Source organism: Aquarana catesbeiana, linkage group LG02, assembly GCF_042186555.1.
Source record: "Aquarana catesbeiana isolate 2022-GZ linkage group LG02, ASM4218655v1, whole genome shotgun sequence".
In the NCBI taxonomy this organism is placed as follows: domain Eukaryota; kingdom Metazoa; phylum Chordata; class Amphibia; order Anura; family Ranidae; genus Aquarana; species Aquarana catesbeiana.
In genome coordinates, this window is record NC_133325.1 from 731,855,446 (window position 1) to 731,875,430 (window position 19,985).

Below are 19,985 nucleotides of genomic sequence, written 5' to 3' on the forward strand. Positions count from 1 at the left end.
TGCCAGGGGTGACACAAAGCTACCCACACATCTTGTTTCTAACTGTCGGTAACACATTCTGGTGCATAGGCGTGTGCACAGGGTGTGCCGGATGTGCCTAGGCACACCCTAATCACCCCATGCACATTACCAATATCATTCTGTGTGCCAGCAGGAAGATGGGAAAGATCTCTTACCGGCTCTGCCATAACAGAAGTGTTTAAGCACTTCTCTTTCACTGCGCAGACAGGGAGATTGTTCTGTCAAAATAGCCAACTACCTAACTTCCGGTTTCTTTAAACCATCAGTAATTGCAGATTTTGACGAATTGCTGTTTGGACACAACACTGGCATCCGAATACAGTCCAGCGCACGATATTATGAGCGGAGATTGTTACTCCACTCCGATACTAGCCTCATTAGCAACTGATCTGTCAAAACAGCTAAATCTTCCTGTACCGGACTGTATTCAATTGCCGGTGTTGTGTCCAAACAGCAATTCGTCAGAATCTCCAATTACTGATGGTTTAAAGAAACCGGAAGTGACGTGGTTGGAGTTTCTGATGAGTTGGCTAATTTGACAGAACACCAGCGCCATATCTATGTAGACACACATGTGTGTTTGAGCTTTACAGTGTACACCCTAACGCAATAAGCTGCACACACCTATGTTCTGGTGTATAAGTGAATGTTCAAGACTACTGCTTTGCCTAGCAGTCTCACAACCAGCCATTTGCTGCGAGCGCTAATCACTGTGTTCTGGCGGGGGGCCAGTCCCCTGTCAGAACACAAAAGCACAATGAGGAAGATGTCTGCATTAACATCGCAACATAGTTTGTACAGCATCCTCTTAGGTTTTTTTTCAGCCTACTGGGTTGAACGAAAAAACTTAACATGTACTAGGCTTAAGGATAGCCAGTTGACTAGGTTAGGAGGGGTGTGGCACAAGACAGGTGGTCTACAGGAATAAGAAGTATTAATTTGACCCTGAACACCCCCATTCCTTCACCCTATATGACAAATGTTTGGGCGCTGGTAGGTAGCTCAAGTACTTAGCATTGCACTATGGGATCAGGCACCAAGCATTGCCCCATGGATTGCAGTTTGAGGACATGCCTATCAACCATACATGATCAGTGATTGTTATCTGAGTATATTGGTAGGGCAGTGAAGGCTCATTGGATGGACAGGTGCTAAAAGCATGGTATATTTTAGCATTGTATGGAGTCTACTTTGACCTGCACATTGTCCTTTCTGCTGGTTTTGTCCATCACAGATAACCTTTGAACCCCCTTTCTCATCTCTGAAAATGAGAAGAAAGGGTTACACCTCCACCTCCAAACACATCCTGGTGTCATTACAGGCACATACTAACTTTTTCCACAGCTTAGGATGTAACTATATTTAATAAGCCATAACTATATATTCTGCTATATAGCAGTGTATAAAACCACTAGGGGAGAACCTGCAGTTTTCTTGGCAATAAAATACTGTATGACACCCAGCCAGAAATGACATATGCCTCATTTCATTTACTTTTGGCTTCCCAGCACTGCTTTAGAGAGGGTTTTATTCTGGTTCATATAGAGCAGTAATGTTATGTGGGCTGAAAAACCAAACACCTTAGTGAGAGCTTTCATTATCTATATGGGAGATTGCATCAGCACTTCTGTGTATTTCTAAAGGGTTTAAACTAATCAATATTTCAGATTTAGGGGTTGATTTATTAAAACTAGATTCTGGTGCAGCTCTGCATAGAAACCAATCAGCCTCCAGTTTTTTTGTCAAAGCTTAATTGAACAATCTGAACTTAGAAGCTGATTGGTTACCATGCACAGTTGCACCAGATTTTGCACTCTCTAGGTTTAGTAAATCAACCCCGGAGTGTCTTAGCAATTTCCTAGCAACAAGGTAGGATGGGATGATGGGAGTTTTTCAGTCATGCTTCGGGAGGCATGTAAATGGCCTACACCAATAGCAAGGGTACTATTTAACTTTGGTCAAAGCTGCACAGCTTGTTTTTATCTACAGACACCCTTTACCTACATATACAGGTTTTGGTAAAGGTGAACCAACCCTTTAAATACACAATGGGGTTTATTTTCTAAAAGCAAATCCACTTTGCACTACAAGTGCACTTGGAAGCGCAGTTGCTGTAGATCTGAGGGGGACATGCAAGGAAAATAAAAAACAGAATTTTAGCTTGTACATGATTGGATGATAAAATCAGCAGAGCTTCACCTCATTTCAGATCTACCCCTCAGATCTACAGCGACTGTACATCCAAGTGCGCTTGTAGTGTTAGTAAATCAACCCCAGTATGTAAAAATGTGTGATTCTGGCGTAGATGGACTGCGAGTAAAAGCGCAGTACATAGTCTAAGTGCTGTATATGTACAATTTCAAATATTCCATTCTACAATTAACAATTTTTTTCACTATTGCAACAACAATAGGCAACCTTGCCCTATATGATCTGCTTTTATATATTTTAGCACAAGTTAAAATCGACCTGCTCATCGACAAATAGCTTGGCATAAAAGCTGCAAAATTTGTATTATACATTACTGCCACCTTTTTTTTTTCTTGCTGTTTAATACATGGACATTGTTCTACAATAGTGTATATATTATACACTCAAAGACATTTAAAGCTTTTGTATACAATAATATTTCCAGGAATTCCACACACATTGAATAGTTTCACATTCCTTGTTTCACTGCTGGTGTTCAAAGAGGTACTGATGTCTTAGTTTGGAAAAAGAAAATGCCGCTTACATAATTACTCCCGATTCCTCATATATGTCATTAAATGCCATTAGGAGATGCTGATATAAAGGAGCAGTGGTATTCACAGACTGTTTTAAAATCACTGTATTTAAAGTGACACTATACTTTTTTTACAGCAAATCTTCTTATGTAAATATCAAGTATACCATGGCAGTGCTCCATTTTTTTTTTTTTTTTTAAATCTCTTATCGTGTTTTCTGCTGCCAGACTCACCCACCTTACAAACCACTCAGTGTCTGCTACCCCACTCTGCCAATCCCTCCATTGGCTGCCGCTTGCCCAACAAATTGAATTCAAAATACTAACATTAAGTTACAAAGCCATCCACAACTCTGCTCCCAGCTACATCACTAGCCTAGTCTCAAAATACCAACCTAATCGTCCTCTTTGTTCCTCCCAAGACCACCTGCTCTCAGGGCCATCTTAAGAGCATAATAGGCCCCAGGGCAATACTGTACTTCCAACCAAATCAGTGTTTAAACTTTAACACAACGTTTGGACAATATAACACGAGTTTGATGGGCACAGTGGCAGCGTTTGATGGGCAGAGTGGCTGCGTTTAATGGGCACAGTGGCAGCTTTTGATGGGCACAGTGGCAGCTTTGATGGGCACAGTGGCTGTGTTTGATGGGCACAGTGGCTGTGTTTGATGGGCACAGTGGCAGCTTTTTATGGGCACAGTGGCAGCGTTTGATGGACACAGTGGCTGCATTTAATGGGCACAGTGGCTGCGTTTATTGTGCACAGTGGCAACTTTGATGGACACAGTGGCTGCGTTTGATGGGCACAGTGGCAGCTTTAATGGGCACAGTGGCTATGTTTGATGGGCACAGTGGCAGCTTTTGAGGGGCAAAGACAGTGGCTGTGTTTGATGCACAACTTGAACTTACTTAAGTAGACAGTGTTAGACTTACTTGAGGCCGCCGGCCTGGTGCAGTAGAGTGTGTCACTCACAGCAGCAAGGCAGCGCAGGCTATCAAGGGCCGCCTTTCCACTCCACTCCCTCTCCACGCTGTCTGAAGAACATGGCAGAAGTGGGCGGAGCTTGTTCACTAGCAGCTGGGGTGGCCGCGGCGTGCTATGAATGCTGGGGCGGCCGCGTCCTCTGACTGGCGTCACTGGTTGCTAGCTAGACACCGGGCGGCCGGCGATTCTAGCAAATGAGCAACCAGTGCAGTCAGTCAACTAAAGCAGCAGATTGCAGCGCTGAGGATCGGCCCTGGATTGGGCCCTCCAGACAAGTGAGGCCCCCGAGCAACTGCCCAGCGTGCCCTGTGGAAAAAACCGCCCTGCTTGCTCTCTAGCTCCCTCATCACCTCCTCCCATATCCACCTCCAGGACTTCTCACAAGCCTCGCCCATCCTCTGGAATTCGCTACCCCAATCTTTCAGACTGTCTCCAAATTTATCCACTTTTAGGCAATCCCTGAAAACTTTCCTCTTCAGAGAAGCCTATCCTGCCTCCATCTAGCAACTGCACTATTTTATCCATTAGCTCATCCCCACAGCTATTACCTTTTGTATAACTTGACCCTCCCTCCTAGATTGTAAGCTCTAACGAGTAGGGCCCTCTGATTCCTCCCTGTATTGAATTGTATTGTAATTGTACTGTCTGCCCTAATGTTGTAAAGCACTGTGTAAACTGTCATCGTTATATAAATCCTGTATAATAATAATAATAATAATTGTTTTCAGTCTTCTTTTTTTCCTTTGCAAGCTCCTTATTCCCCAAAGATGCATTTCATTTCTACTAGTGTGGAGCAAGCAGTACCCTTTGTTTCTGGTCACATGTTCTGCTCTGTGCATACTACTATTCCCATAGAGCTGAATGTGTCTGCATGTAGATGTGTGGTCCATTTTGGGGGCAAGCAGGAATGGGTGGCTACATTCATATACATAAGGGGGCATTAAGAACAAATGTAGCCACCCTGGAACAGGATGTCTAATGCCCCTTACACGCTACCGGTTTTGCCGTCGGAATAAACCCTGAAGGTTTCTCCAACGGAACTCCGACTGAATTCCATTCAAGCGGTCTTGCCTACACACGGTCAAACCAAAGTCCAACCAAAGTCTGACCGTCCAGAACGCGGTGACGTACAACACTTACGACGGGACTAGAAAAAGGAAGTTCAATAGCCAGTAGCCAATAGCTTCCGTCTCGTACTTGCTTCAGAGCATGCGTCGTTTTTGGTGTAATGGAACAGCATACAGATGAGCAGGTTTCCCGATAGGAATTGGTTCAGTCAGAAATATTTAGAACATGTTCCATTTCTAGGTCCGTCAGAATATTCTAAAAATTAAGTCCGATGAGGCCTACACACGATCGGAATATACGATGAAAAGCTCCCGTCGGACTTTTTCTGACAGACATTCCGTTCGTGTGTACGTGACATAAGAGTAGCAGAAAAAAAAAGTTTGCATTTGAGAGATGAAACAAAGGAAGGGAGAAATAGAAGGTACACCCTACTTATATAAGTAAAGGATAGTATTCTGGCGCATGGAAGGTTAAGATCTAGCAAACATGCAAATGCATTAGCTGCAAGTAGCAGAACAAGTCCATAAAGTTCAATAGTCCATATATGTGGAAGGGGGGTAACAATATGCGCTGGCTGCTGCAATCCTCAGAGATTGAGCCATTTCTGTGAAAACATCAAATAAAGGAAAAGCGGTGTGGGGAACAGCTACCTAAGTGCAGTATTGTGAACGCTGATTTATTGCAAAGGTTTAAAAACAATCCCAGGATAAAACATTAAAAACATGCTCATCTGTAATAGGTGTAGGTCTCTCCTCTCCATCCCGCAGGTACAGCCAGTGGACGTCCTGACAGCCGTAGATGGTATAACCGTGCTGGAAAGCCTAGAGAAAGCTGGGAAGTCCACGCCAACCAGCGTAGATCCCTAGGGCAGATGTGACACCTGTCTATTGTTGTGTCTTCCTATTCCCCCGGTGACGTCACATCTGCCCGTACACTCCATGCTGGTTGGTGTGGACTTCCCAGCTTTCCCCAGGCTTTACAGCCCAGTTATACCATCTACGGCTGTCGGGACATCCACTGGCGGTACCTGCAGGATGGGGAGGAGAGACCTACACCACATCTATTACAGATGAACATGTTTTTAATGTTTTATCCTGTGAGTGTTTTTGACCCTTGCAATAAATTAGCATTCACAATACTGCACTTAGGTGGCACTCCACGTCCCCTCCTTTTCTTTCACACCCTACTTATATTTAAACATATTGCAATTACTTTATTTCATGTTATTCTATTTTATAATGTGATGTGTGTGTGTGTTTATCATCACTATAATTTTATACTTCAAGGGTTATGGATGTAGCAAGGCATTCATCTGTGCGGTTCTTGGCTGTGCTCTCACATATTTGACACAAATATGCCCCCTGCTGCAGCCTCTTACCTTGTGACTTACTACAAAATTAGGGCCCATTCACATCAGGCACATTTGGATGTATTCATGAACGCATTCCAAACACATAAAAACGAATAGATTTCAATGAGTGTAGTTCACACCATTGCGTTGCGCTGTTGTTCAGTTAAACAAAGTGGAGCAGGCTGCGTTTTTCTGAACACAACCCACATAAAGGTGTATAAATGGAGATGTTTTCAGGACCTGTATTCCCTGTATCTTGTGAAATGTGCAGAGGAACATTGCAAAGCATACAAAAATGAAACCCATATGCAAAATGCACACAGAAGTGAACATGTAAGCGTTTTCTATGAGTTTTTAATTGCATTGTGGTATGAATGAGGCAGTGTTGCAGCCAGGGTGGATAAAAATCAATGATTTATTAAAATCTGATTTTTTTGATTTTTATCAAATTTATTTTAATAAAATACTTTAGAAGTAAAAATCTATCTAAAGATAGTTTTCTATTTAATATACATTCAGGGCCGTCTTTAAGGCAAGGCAAAAGGGGCAGCTGCCCTGGGCCCTGTCATTGTTGTGGGACCCAAAGCAGCTGCCTCATACTTGCCAACTACCCCAGTTTAAATTCCCTTTGAAGTTTTAGTCCTGTGCTGAGTCCCACTATGTCAGTGTGAAGTGCTGGTACTAATGCTGCCCAGCTCTGTCTTATTGTTGTGTACAGCTGACTCACCTGAAAACCCTGTGTTTACATGTAAATAACCAACATTCATATGTAAATAGCTTCGACTGGTGGCATTGATATGTAAATAAAGGCATCATTCATATGTAAATCATGCTCCCCCTGCAGTGAGGAGATGATGTGCTGTAAACTCTAGCAACCAATCAGTGAGCAGTATTACTGTACAGTAATCTCTAGCAACCAATTAACAAGCAGAAATTATTTTCTGTAACCTCTAGCAACTAATCAGTGAGCCGTAATGTGTGCTGTAACCTCTAGCAACCAGTCAGTAAGCAGTAATGATATGCTGTAACCACTGGCAACCAATCACAATTGCTGCCTGATCTGATACAGTAAACCGATTTTAAGTTTAGCTGCTATTTATTGTATGTCTCAGAGCAGGTGGAGAGTGGAATTGCATGGGGGGGGGGGCCCAAGAAAATGTTTGCCCAAGGTCCAATCAATATTAAAGACGGCCCTGTATACATTACTAATTTAGTTTATTCAGCATGAAATGGAGCTTAGTTATGTAGCATTAGGTTGTATTTTCTGCAATATTTACATTTTTGGTAAACTCTTTCAATGAGTCCAAGCTCTGCAAGCTGAGATAACATGCACTGCATTGATGCATTCACACAATTTCACAGTAACCATGAGATAAAACAAAGTTCAGGAATATTCCTTTATACCATTGTTTTGCAAATCTATGTACACTACAAACTGTATGATTGTTGGAAGAGAAATGCATCTGTACCAGGCTCTAAGTGTAAGGAGGAAGGGCAAGCAGAAAAAATGAAAGTGAAATCTTCTAAGCAGCTTATAAACCTTGTGATCTTTCTGCACATAGCTCGAAGTGCTTTATTCCTCCTTTGAGGAGCATAATGGCAGCAGGCCATAAAAGAGACCCTGTTTGGGGATATTTACTAATCTGACAGCTTATTATTCTAAATAGGAAACCTTAATTTTGTTTGCAAATATTAAAGATTCTAACTACCAGCAAGAATGAGTCCTTACATTTAAAGAGCACCTGTCATTTCAGATACATCATGGCAGTGCCTGTTAGCGGGCATCCACTGCTGCCGCCACGTCCCTCACCTTATTGTGTCACTGCTGCATCACCAGCCCTCCCATTAAAATTAATGGACGGTCGGTAAGTCAACAGCGGGACAGAGGAGAAGCCGCTGCAGGACAGAGATGACAGTTGCTCTTTAAAAACTGTGATTTAAATCTAGTTGATTTAAATAAAGCCTTTTTTACTAGTGATTTAAATCAAATACACCCTGGTTGCAGTCTCATCATTGGTGGAGGAGAGATTGTGTAAATGCTTCCTCTTGCCTGTAGTGGACTGATATTATCTTAGCCTAGGCAAATTCACTTTACTGGGGCTCAAGGATGGCTTGTAATTATAAAATTAGAACTTAAAAAAATAATAATAATACTGCCGCATATAGTGACATGAATCTGTTTACATAGAGTTACTGGAAAGTTACTGGAAAGCTCACTTTAACAATGACCTAAAAAAAGGAAACTTTAAAGTATAGTTAAAACAATTACCATTTTATCTCACACATTGGTATTTTACCCCTATCTTAAGTGGATCCTTTTTATTTTCTCCTTGATATACACCTTATGGAATTTCACAATTATCATCATGCAGAAGCTAGTGATATTTCAAGGAGTGATCATGTGTATGATAATATTTGTGGATTGACTCATACATTTATAGACTGAATTATTATAACATCTACCTAAAAGCCATTTATGACAAGTTTTACCTAGATTTTTTATGTATTGCCAAGGATCATTTCTAAAAAAAAAAAATGCATAGCCATTCGTCCAGTAAATTTGCATGTACATTCGTTCTGTGTGATATGGCCAAAAAGAGAATGTGCTTTAAGCTATTCTTCCGTTTGAACACAGAAAATACATATGTGTTTGTGACATTAGATATAATGTAACAATTTTAGAGAACGCTAGTGGAAATGAGCAAATACATGTATCCGTCTTCAGACCTTAGATCTGCCCCAATTCATGCACCTTCAGACCTTATATCATCCCCAGTTCATGCACCCTCAGATTTCAGATTCAGCCCCAATGCATGTACCTTCACACCACAGATCAGCCCTAATGCATGCACCTTCAGACCTCAGGTCAGTCCCAATGAATGCACCTTAAGGTCTCAGATGAGCATCAAACCCTGCCCCTTCTGAGTTGCAGGAGTTTTACATACCTGTTGCAGGGTAGAAACAAGAGGAGGAAGAGTGTAGATGAGAGGGTAGGCTTCTTCCACAAACTGATGTCCTTAGATCAGTGATGCCATGAAGATGGGTAGGCCTTGGGAAGGCCAAGCTTTGGAATTTACAATCTAGTGAGCTGTATGTTACAATCAGGTGACAGTGAAGAAGGTGTTGCTTGCTTTCCCAAGAAGGCATGCTTGGGTTAACCAAGCCCTGATGTAGAACCTCAAGAGCCTAACTTTTTTCAAGTATCCAAAAATGAAATCGTATGTATATGTTCATAAAGATACGTTAATCAGCTGGTGTTTCTACACTGAATTTAGTTGATGTGTACTTGAGGGATAGAATCACCATCCAAAAAATGTAATCACCCCAAGTATCCCAATGGTTTTAAATATGGCTAAGATTTTAGGAAGATGTGACTTCTGGGGAGACACATTCTGGTTCAGGGTTTCCAGTTTGTGAAGTAGGAATTGGTTAGGAAAATAATTTTACTTTACTAGTTATGAGACTGAAGGTAAAGTACCAATAGGCTGTTCAGACAGTTTACAGCAGCCATTCTCAGCCTTTTTAACACAGTGTAACCCTTGGAAAAACTTTCAAGTCTCAGGTAACCCCTGCTAAAAATCACTGTATCGACAACTCTTGATCATGCTACATTAGTGTGATAGTCCGAGGGAAGAATGCTCTTTACTTTTGTGGTCATTGGGAAGAATCACCACCTCATAGATAGCTAAAAAGATTAATGGTGTCAATAGGAACTTATCTAAGAGGAAGACATTGCTCATTGCTCAAGACACCCCTGGCAACCTCTGGAAGAACCCTAGGGTTCTGTGGAACCCTAGTTGAGAAACTATGGTTTACAGGGTGATTGGATGTGATGGCACAATAGCTTTTAGTCTTCCTGTACTGGAGAGTACTCCATAAACATTGTAAGATCCAATCCATGCTCTCTCCAGGTGCTGTGTCTGCCTGCCCCATAGACATGACATGGTCACCCCATCTGGCTGAAAACCAAAAAATGAGTGTATTTATAATGGTTAATAGTTAAATATTGATTAAGGTAACTTGTTTTTATGTAGAAGAGAGCAACAAAGACTAATCAAAGGCTTCACATCCTTTTTGTTTTTAGAAAAGCCATCGGAAAACAGATGAAAAATACATCAATGGAAGGTAAGCCAAAATAAAAAAAAAAAGGCTTGTGGCTATGAAAGATATATGATTTTCCTCACAATATTGCATTTAATTTTTATAATACATCAACACATTCCATGGTTTTATGAAACTTGTTGGATCTATCAAACAGATGTGAAAATTAAATGTATTCCAACTTTTATCATTTACATATTAACTATACCAAAGGTTTTGGTGGTCAGGTACAGATATGAACAGATATGACCATTTTAGGTAGGTATTAGCCTTCATCATTTAGAAACTTCTGATGAAGACACTTAATGAGGTGCTTTAGTCACAGCTAAAAGATAAAATAACTGGTGCATATGATTTTTTTTTTTTTTTAAGATTTTATTGAGTTTCTCAATATAACAAAAGTATGAATAACAAGGTTACAGAATCAATGATTCAAGGTTTTTCAACACAGCAAAAATACAGAGTACATGTACAGTGTATACATTGAACTTCAACTTATTTTACGCAGTCGATGATAGTGGATGTATATGTTTCAAGTGGGGTATCTGCGACTGTGTAGGAAACAAAGTATTCGTGGGCAAGTGCCCCTTCAAATCGAAGCTTCCTTGGTGCACCTGTGGTTTTGTAAACCAGTGGGGCATTGCGTGTGTTGGAGAGACAAACCAAAACGGACTGTCCCATCACCCGTTCACCCCCGTCGGGAACTATCTGTGGGCGGGTGGGGGCCATTGAGATGCACTTAGTTGGTAGCTCAGATGTGGTTCGTTTGTTGTCAGGCATTAGCCTCTATGTGTTAGATTAATTCCGAGATCTAGGTAGTTGTTGTTAGGACTTATGCATGTCTTGTCGTTGTATTACCCCATATAGGATAGGTGATGGGGTTCGTAAACCAGGTAGTTCGTTGTTATATATCTGGCTACCCACTGTTGGTGGACAAGAAAAAAAAAAAGAGGGGGGGGGAGGGATAGGAGTGACGGATTATTTATATGTCTCGGGTGGATTCTCACTAGTCTCCCTCTGGTGGAAATTCAAGTATTTGAGTGGGGAATGTCAGTGTCTGTGGAGTTTCTATAATGTATCCGGTGCATATGATTTATTGCTGAATTCCAAGCAGATATAAAGGTCAGAAATGAATACAACTCTGTATTCATTATACTTCATTGATATGTTTTAGGTACAGACTTCTCCTTTAACTGCCCATTCACAGGTAGGGGAGGGACAAGACCTGTAAGTGTTTATTTTACTGCAGCAGAGAAAAAAAATCAAGTCTCTAGACAGGGCTGCACTGTGTGGCAGTGGTGTAAGGCTTAGAGCTGGATGGACAATAGTACAAGTCCCTTGATTGATAAAACATTTCCCATATATGTATTTTATCTATCTATTTAAAAGTTTGCCTGGAGTTCAGCTGTAATGTAAATTTTGCAATTTATTATTAACCTCTATTTAATTATATGTAAATAATGGAGTGCCCATCCTCTGGGAGGCTTGGTTCACACATATGCATTCATGCAACCAGTGTTTGCATGGGCATTCACTTGAATGAGCTGCTGTGCCTGCGGGCAATGCAGGAAAAGGGTCCCTGCACCGTTTTAAAACTGCAGCTGCAGGAAAATCACATGGCACTTTTGCACCATGTGATTTCCCACACCCCCAAAAGCACTGAGTGTTTAGACACATGGGGTTGTCATTAACAATTAATGGTGGCCCACGCGTCTGTAAAAGAGCAGCGCGTTTTGGCTGTGGGTGGCTGTTGGTGTTGGGAACAGGTGCGATTCCAGCGCCGGCAACCACCCGCACAAGTGTGAACTAAGCCTTATACCACTTTTGTGCGCAGATACTCCTGACAAAAATCAATGAGCTTCATTTCAAATACACAAAGGTAGTCATAAATAGGTCAGCAACTGCATGCACAGGATGAGTTCGAATTATCTGTGGGAGAGGATTACAGTACCTGTTGTTAACTTTAAGAATAGCATGCATGTTTTGGACCTTTAAACGATATTAAAGTCTTGTTTTTTTTTTCTTAAAATAATAAACCTGTTATACTTAACTGCTCTGTGCAATGGCTTTGCACAGAGCAGCCCAGATCTTCCTCTTCTTGGGTCCCCCGCCTGCACTCCTGGCCCCTACCTCCTGCTGGGTACCCCCACAGCAAACAACTTGCTCTGGGGGCACCCAAGGAGGCGTGATCCCAAGCCACGCCTCTGTGTGTCCATTCATACATGGAACTGTGGCTTGGAACCCCGTCCCCTCTGTTTTCTGATTGGCTCCCTGGCTGTGATTGCCAATTTTTCCTGCTGCTGCCAAAAGCAAATCAGGAGTGCTCTTGTGGACTCTCATGGCCATCGCTGGATCAAGAGGGGGCTCAGGTAAGTATGTGGGGGAGGAGGGCTGCTGCATGAAGGTAAAAAAAGATGTGCTTACAACCACTTTACAGTTGATCTGTATCAGGGTGATAGACAGTCAAACAGTTACTTATTTTAAAAATGATTTTAAAAAGCAGTAAATTGGCTTCAAAACAAGCCTCTGCTGACATTTGCAAGCACTGTGGAACAATTCATCCTTTAACCACTTCAGCCCCGGGCCATTTTTTTTGCGATTCCTCACTGCGTCACTTTAACTGACAATTGCGCGGTCGTGCGACGCTGCACCCAAACAAGATTGACGTCCTTTTTTTCCCACAAATAGAGCTTTCTTTTGATGGTATTTGATCGCCTCTGCGGCTTTTATATTTTACGCTATAAACAAAAAGAGAACGACAATTTTGAAAAAAAACACAATATTTTGTACTTTTTGCTATAATAAATATCCCCATTTTTTTTTTTAAAAAAAAGCAAATTTTGTCTCAGTTTAGGCTGATATGTATTCTTCTACATATTTTTGGTAAAAAAATCGCAATAAGCGTATATTGATTGGTTTGCGCAAATGTTATAGCGTCTACAAAATAGGGGATAGATTCATAGCATTTTTATTTTTACCTTTTTTTTTTTTTTACTAGTAATGGCAGCAATCTGCGACTTTTATCGAGACTGCGACATTATGGCGGACACATCAGACACTTTTGACACATTTTTGGGACCATTGGCATTTATACAGCGATCAGTGCTATAAAAATACACTGATTACTGTAAAAATGTCACTGGCAGGGAAGCGGTTAACACTAGGGGGCGATCAAGGGGTTAACTGTGTTCCCTGTGTGTGTTTCTAACTGTAGGGGAAGGGGAATGACCTAGAGGAAGTGATGGATCGTGGTTCCTAGCTATTAGGAACTTATGATCTGTCACTCCTCACAGAACAGAACAGGGATTTGTGTGTTTACACACACACACTTCCGTGTTCTGCCTCTCGTGCCCACGATCGCGACCGTCCACCACGAGCATCGGCACTCCAGCAGTGCATCTATAGATAGATAGATAGATAGATAGATAGATAGATAGATAGATAGATAGATAGATCTATCTATAGATGCACTGCGGGAGTGCCGATGCTCGTGGTGGACGGTCGCGATGACCGCCAGCCACGAGCGATCGTGGGCACGAGAGGCAGAACACGGAAGTGTGTGTGTGTAAACACACAAATCCCTGTTCTGTGAGGAGTGACAGATAGATAGTAACAACAAGACCTTCACTTGGGTGTACTGAGCCATTTCTTGCATCCTCTGTGTTACCAGGGGTAGAGGAGCATGCACCGGGTCCCCCCCCCCCGTGTTATCCTGTATGTATAGGACCCTCATTTTACTGGTAGGCAAACAAGTATTGCAAATGTGTAATCTGTGTTACAGTGTGTTTCCTAAATGATACATTTATAAAAATATTGTGCTTTTTAGCTAAAAGTAACAACCCGTAAATGTCTTGAACCTAATCTATACAGGCAGTGAACCCTACAATTAAATAATAAACCATCCATTTGATGGACTTTTTTCCCTTCCTCACGTTTAATTACCCGAGTAGTTACCAGTTTAACCGAGGCTGCTACATTTGCTGAAATTGGCAATTTAACAATATCCCATTGTTGTAGTACAAAATAGCACTATTAGGGTTTGTTTTGAATAATATATGTCCCCTGCAAGGAGCGGCCTATTCTATAGAATCCACAGGCATCATCTGAAGTGCATTTACCAGGCTTTAATCAGCCCTTTAGAAACAATTGCGCTAAGCCACTCTTTCACTGTTCAGCGTGCCTCTGCTTTCTTCCCCAGACTGAACAGCATCAGCTTAACGAGCAGCCATGAGTTTGTAACTCAATATTCCAATTACAGGAAGTTTTATGGTATTGAAAGGTAACAGAGAAGAAATCATAAATAGAAGAATTAAGAGATTAACCATTCTCTTCCCCAATGAGGCACTGGGAACAGTTATTGGATGGGGTGGTGGAATTTGTACTCCACTCTTTTTTTGTAAGTGGTTATAAAATACTAAATGAGGTTTATAAGTGACAGATGATTTAAAATGCACTTTACATCCCTACTTAATTTTAACCTGTTTTTAAAGTTAAAAATGGGAAACAACTTAATGCATGTTGCTTGTTAATAGAGGAAGAAGAGAATGCTTGACAAGCATTTCACATTAAACAGAAATGCTCTTGTTTTGCATATTTTATATTATTACATAGCTGTTATTTTGTTTTTGCATGCCACATTTAGAGTTAAAGTGAACCTACTACATGTTATACTCTTAGAAGTAAAAATCCTAAGAGCAAACATCACAAAATGCTTGTAATATTTATTACCTGTTATTACTTATTACTTATTACTCTATGCCTATTACCTGTAATACATGTTCACCTTTAATGTGTTACTAAACCCGCAACAGTAAAATCATTCTATATATGCAGTAAAGCATGCTTGTTTTATTTATTGTGGAACCTAAGGGGTTAATCCTCTGCATTGTGATAAAAGCCTGTTTGACCCTGTCTTCTCTGATCCTTTCTTCCTTCTACCGTCCCTAATATATTTCCTAATAACACAGAGCCAGGGGACGGGCTGCACATGCTCAGTTTGGTGTGTGTTGCTAGAGAGTTTTTTTTCTTGGGAGGGTGCATGTGATCAGCACAGGGCCGATCAGCACTGTCCAGATAGAGGGTCAGGGGTCCTGCATCCTGATAGGACAGTCAGTACGGAATGAAAACTCCTCCTACAAGCTTTAACCAGACACTGATAGAAGTCACAAGACTTCTATATACTGCTGATGAGAAAGTATTTAGCAGTTTATATTTACTAAAATAATTGTATTTCCATGTTCTGTGTACTGTGGGAGACCAGATATATATTGAATGCAGGCTTCTGGGTTTAGTAGCAGTTTAAGTAAGATCCCCCAACCTCTATCTGTTAGGTCCTTAAACTATCCTAAGCAGAAATTCTACTGATTCTTCTGCTTATGACCCGTACACACGAGCGGAATTTCCTTCGGAAAAATCTTGGATGGTTTTTCCGACGGAATTCCGCACAAGCTTGGCTTGCATACACATGGTCACACAAAATTTCTCTGAACTTTCGACTGTCAAGAATGCGGTGACGTACAACACTACGACGAGCCGAGAAAATTAAGTTCATTGTTTCCGAGCATGCGTAGGAATTTTGCGCGTCGGAATTGGTACAGACGATTGGAATAGAGAACCTGTTCTCAATCTTTTGCTGGCGGAAATTCCGCCAGCAAAAGTGCGATGCAGCATACACATGGTCGAAATTTCCGACCAAAAGCTCACATCGGACTTTTGCTGGCGGAATTTCCACTCGTGTACGGGGCATAACTTTACTCAACTGACCGTTCGACCCGGGTCTGCAAAATCTCTGGCATGGCACTGCCCTGCCTGTGCAGTTTTGTCCCAACGACATAAATGGGGTGTACCACCCATACTGTTTGAGCAACGTCCTGTTCAAATCTTTGGGGCATATATGTCTGTGGTGCCAAAAGAACAATGAAGGAAAACTCGTTGGTATTGTAGAATGAACACCAGACTGCATTTGGTTCTCATCACAAGTACAATGACCCCCTGCTCCTGCATAATAAATTTATATCAAGAACAAAACAATATTCTGGGGAATGTACAGATGCAATAGCTTATGTTGTGTAACATTATGAAGAAGGTCATATTAGTGGTACCTGAAATCAATATTAAGTCCATCAACCAGTATTACCAAACTTTTTCGAGGCATATAGCTCCTTAGTAGCTTTTGACATCCTTTTAATTTACAGTAGGTGGTACAATATACTGTGTATTGCATCTGCACTTGGAATGTACTTTGAAAATGAAAACTCCCTTATAATTGCTTAAAGACTGTGTGCAGTACCACCTCCCACTACATCATGTGTTTCCGATTAATTCTTAGCCTCCTGCTGCTACTCCCGTGTATTCTCCTCACTGTGTATGTTATCTCTAGCAGCATGTGGGTTACATTCCATCTGCTAATCACTTCCACCCTTCTTGCACTCTTGTATGATTCCATAGAGTGTCTGCTATCTAAATTATGTGTAACAACAATATTTTTTTTAATTGAGGCAGAGACTGACATTGACCCCCATCTCCATAATCAGAGTAGCGGGGATAGAGTGACTGTCAGGTAAGGATGCTATCAGTTCTTCTAAATTATAAGTCCATCTGACCATCGTCCTGACACAAAAGTACCCTTACAGCATGAAATCCAGTGTGTCAACATAAATGGGGGTAGATGTTGAAAAGATTTGGCACGGAATGCATTCTTCAAACTTTCAAACATGGAAAAAAAGACAACTTTTATTGCCTCTGCTCCATCATATGTTTAACATTTTAAAAGAAGATGAATAGAGTTAGCATCATTGCAATGCTTTCTCTTAAAGGAATCTTGTTCTGAAGGAACACATGGCTACCATTGCTGAACTCTTCCTCCAAAATAGCAACTTGCTTGTCTTTCATGCTTATCTTTTCGCTTTAATACTTTTTGTATAACCCAAAACAAGTATTCAGTTAAGGAGTTCTGGCTTTGACCTAATTTGGTGCTAGCTTGTTCCGAGTCAGTATCTTATATTAGAGTGCAGGAGCTAAAGATGGACTATCATCTTCAGGAGAACAACAATGGGAGTCTACACATCTCTGTTGGTACAGTAAATACAGTTGATGAATGTGGCTTAAGGCCACAAACTTTGTAGTCTTGTGAGAAATAAGGAGTTCTGACTTTGATATAACTTGGTGCATGTTTGGTTCAGGTCAGTATCTTATAGTCCTGGAGCCAGAGTTGGACTATCAACTTCAAGAGAAGAGCATTGGAAGACTACGTGTTTATGTTGGTGCAGTAACTACAGTTGTTGGACGTGGCATATTGCCAAAAGGTGTGTAGTCTTCTGAGATGACATTGGGATTTTTGGGTTGGCAGTGGGAACCACATCTTGGTATTCTGTCACTTTTTACACACTATTTTAAATTTGCATGGATATTGCTTGGGTGCAGTTGTTACAGCACTTACACTTCTTTAAAGAGAAACTACAGTCTGCTCACATAATCTGTAATAAAAACATCTTTGCCATTCTGAAACTTCCCTCCAACCACTTTGCATATTATTTTATATATACTGTGATTCTGTACTTGCCAAATATGCTGCAGAAATCTCCCTCCACTAAGTCTGGCTGCATCAATTTTGAATGTGGGCAGCTGAAGCTGCTGCCTGTTCACTTTTTGGATTTACACCGGCACACAGAGGCACTCCTCCAGCTCTGGAGCCCTACAGCTCTGATTGGACCTCTTATGACTCACCCCCCTTCTTTCCTGGCAAATTCTCACGAGAGTGAGAGAGAGAGCTGTGCATTATGTCATAAGCCTAGGCTAATGACCAGACAAGAAAGAGGAAGTGGGCTGTATAAGGTATTTACTGGCAGAAAAAAAATGTTTTACTATCCAAAGTTAAAGCAACAAGGGCAGAAGATTTAATAGATGGAAAGATGAAAAAAAATGACTGAAGGTCCTCTTTAATGACACTTTCAGCTGTTTCAAAAAGACTGGAATAGCTGGCCATCCTTTCCATCTGCAGAGTTCCATATAGCACCTAATGTACAGAAACAATTCTGCAGCTATCCATTTCTAGAACTTACTTCAGAGCACTATTTCTTTGTCATCCTGCTCTGAATGCACCTGCTCTCAAATCACACAGCATGAGATGAGCTCAAAAACCCCCTATATCACCAAACCTCATAATGTCAGCAGACTGACGTGCTGATGTTGATGGACTGTGGCTATAAAATGAGACCGTCTCCCTAAAACAGGATGCATTGGAACAAATCGAAAATCATGAGTAGGATTTGAGACCAATTCAAATGAATGAAGAACTCTGAGGCCCAAGCCTAAATTTAGCATGTTAAAATTGGGATGGTTGAGAGTTGTAATACAACATAGTCTGAAAGGCTGGCCTTACACACACAAACTACCCCACCAAAATCTTAGTAGATCTACCTAGATCATACTGCATACCGTTACAAAGGAGGATTTATCAGCCACTTGGCCTCTATGGGATGAGGTACTATGAAACATAAATACAAAGCTTTATTAGACAACAGTAAAAACCTCAAAACATTGCGGCTAGGAATAATGTACAATGGTTACAGCATAGAAATGGGAGTATAACCTCAGACAACCAAGAAAACAACAGGCGCATCCAACGCATTTCGATTAGTGCAATATTGTGTATCTTCTTCAGGGATGGTTGTAAGCACTCCCTTTTCTTGGTTGTCTGAGGTTTTGTTCCCATTTCTATGCTGTAACCATTGTACATTATTCATAGCTGCAATGTTTTTATATTTGTACTGTTGTCTAATAAAGGTTTGTGTTTTTTTATATTTCCTGAAGCATATTGTCTGTGTTGCCATTCATAAAGTACCACAAAATTGGAGGGTATTCCTTTTGGAAAGAAGGCACTTCCATCCTTTCACCATATTCCCATATATACTAAGAAGCATGGTCACTTTCCTTCATCTGTCCCCTCTACTTTTTTGGAAAAGGATTGCATGGATTTGCGATGTTGGATGCTGCAATGTGGATCTTGCGAATGTCTCTTTTTCTTTGGCTGGGGCTACCATGCAACTAGCAATAGCAGCGATTTGGTGTCTGTCAGTCTTATGGGGCGTATACACGGTAGGACTTTTTGGTAACAGAAGTCCGACAGCCCGTCCGACAAACTTTCGACGGACTTTTGGCGGACTTTCTAATGAACGGACTTGCCTACATACGATCACACAAAAGTCCGACGGATTCGTACGTGATGATGTATGACCGGACTAAAATAAGGAAGTTGATAGCCAGTAGCCAATAGCTGCCTAGCGTGGGTTTTTGTCCGTCGGACTAGCATACAGACGAGCGGATTTCTGGGTGTGGTGGAGTTACGACGTACAGATTTGAAGCAAGTTCCAAATCTAAAGTCCGTCAGATTTGCGACTGGAAAAGTCCGCTGAAAGTCCAGGGAAGCCCACACACGATCGGATTGTCCGCTGGATTTGGTCCGTCGGACTTTTGTAGCCGAAAAGTCCGACCGTGTGTACGCCCCATTAGGGTCAAATGAAGCATCTGTCTAGGAACCTGGATTCCACAGATGATGAGGGTGACATAAGTGAAAACCTAGCAGATTACCTTAAGTTCTCTTTTTTACTATGGCTGCCCTGAAGGATTCCACTCAGCAGATTTTCCTCTTGGGACTTTGTCCTGGAGATGCAATAGGAAATCTCTACAAATTTAGGGGACTTCCTATGTTTGGCAGCTGTCACCAGAAGTGGT

The 19,985-nt window shown here is 41.3% G+C and overlaps 1 long non-coding RNA gene across 4 annotated transcripts in view; it reads left to right on the forward strand.

Annotated features, from left to right (window-relative positions):
• LOC141129193 (uncharacterized) overlaps positions 1 to 19,985 on the forward strand; it is a 663,735-nt gene that overhangs the window by 407,588 nt on the left and 236,162 nt on the right. For all 4 annotated transcript variants that reach the window (XR_012241785.1, XR_012241784.1, XR_012241783.1 and 1 more), the window contains one exon: positions 10,237 to 10,277. This is a non-coding gene — a long non-coding RNA (uncharacterized lncRNA). The remainder of the gene's footprint in view (positions 1 to 10,236; positions 10,278 to 19,985) is intronic.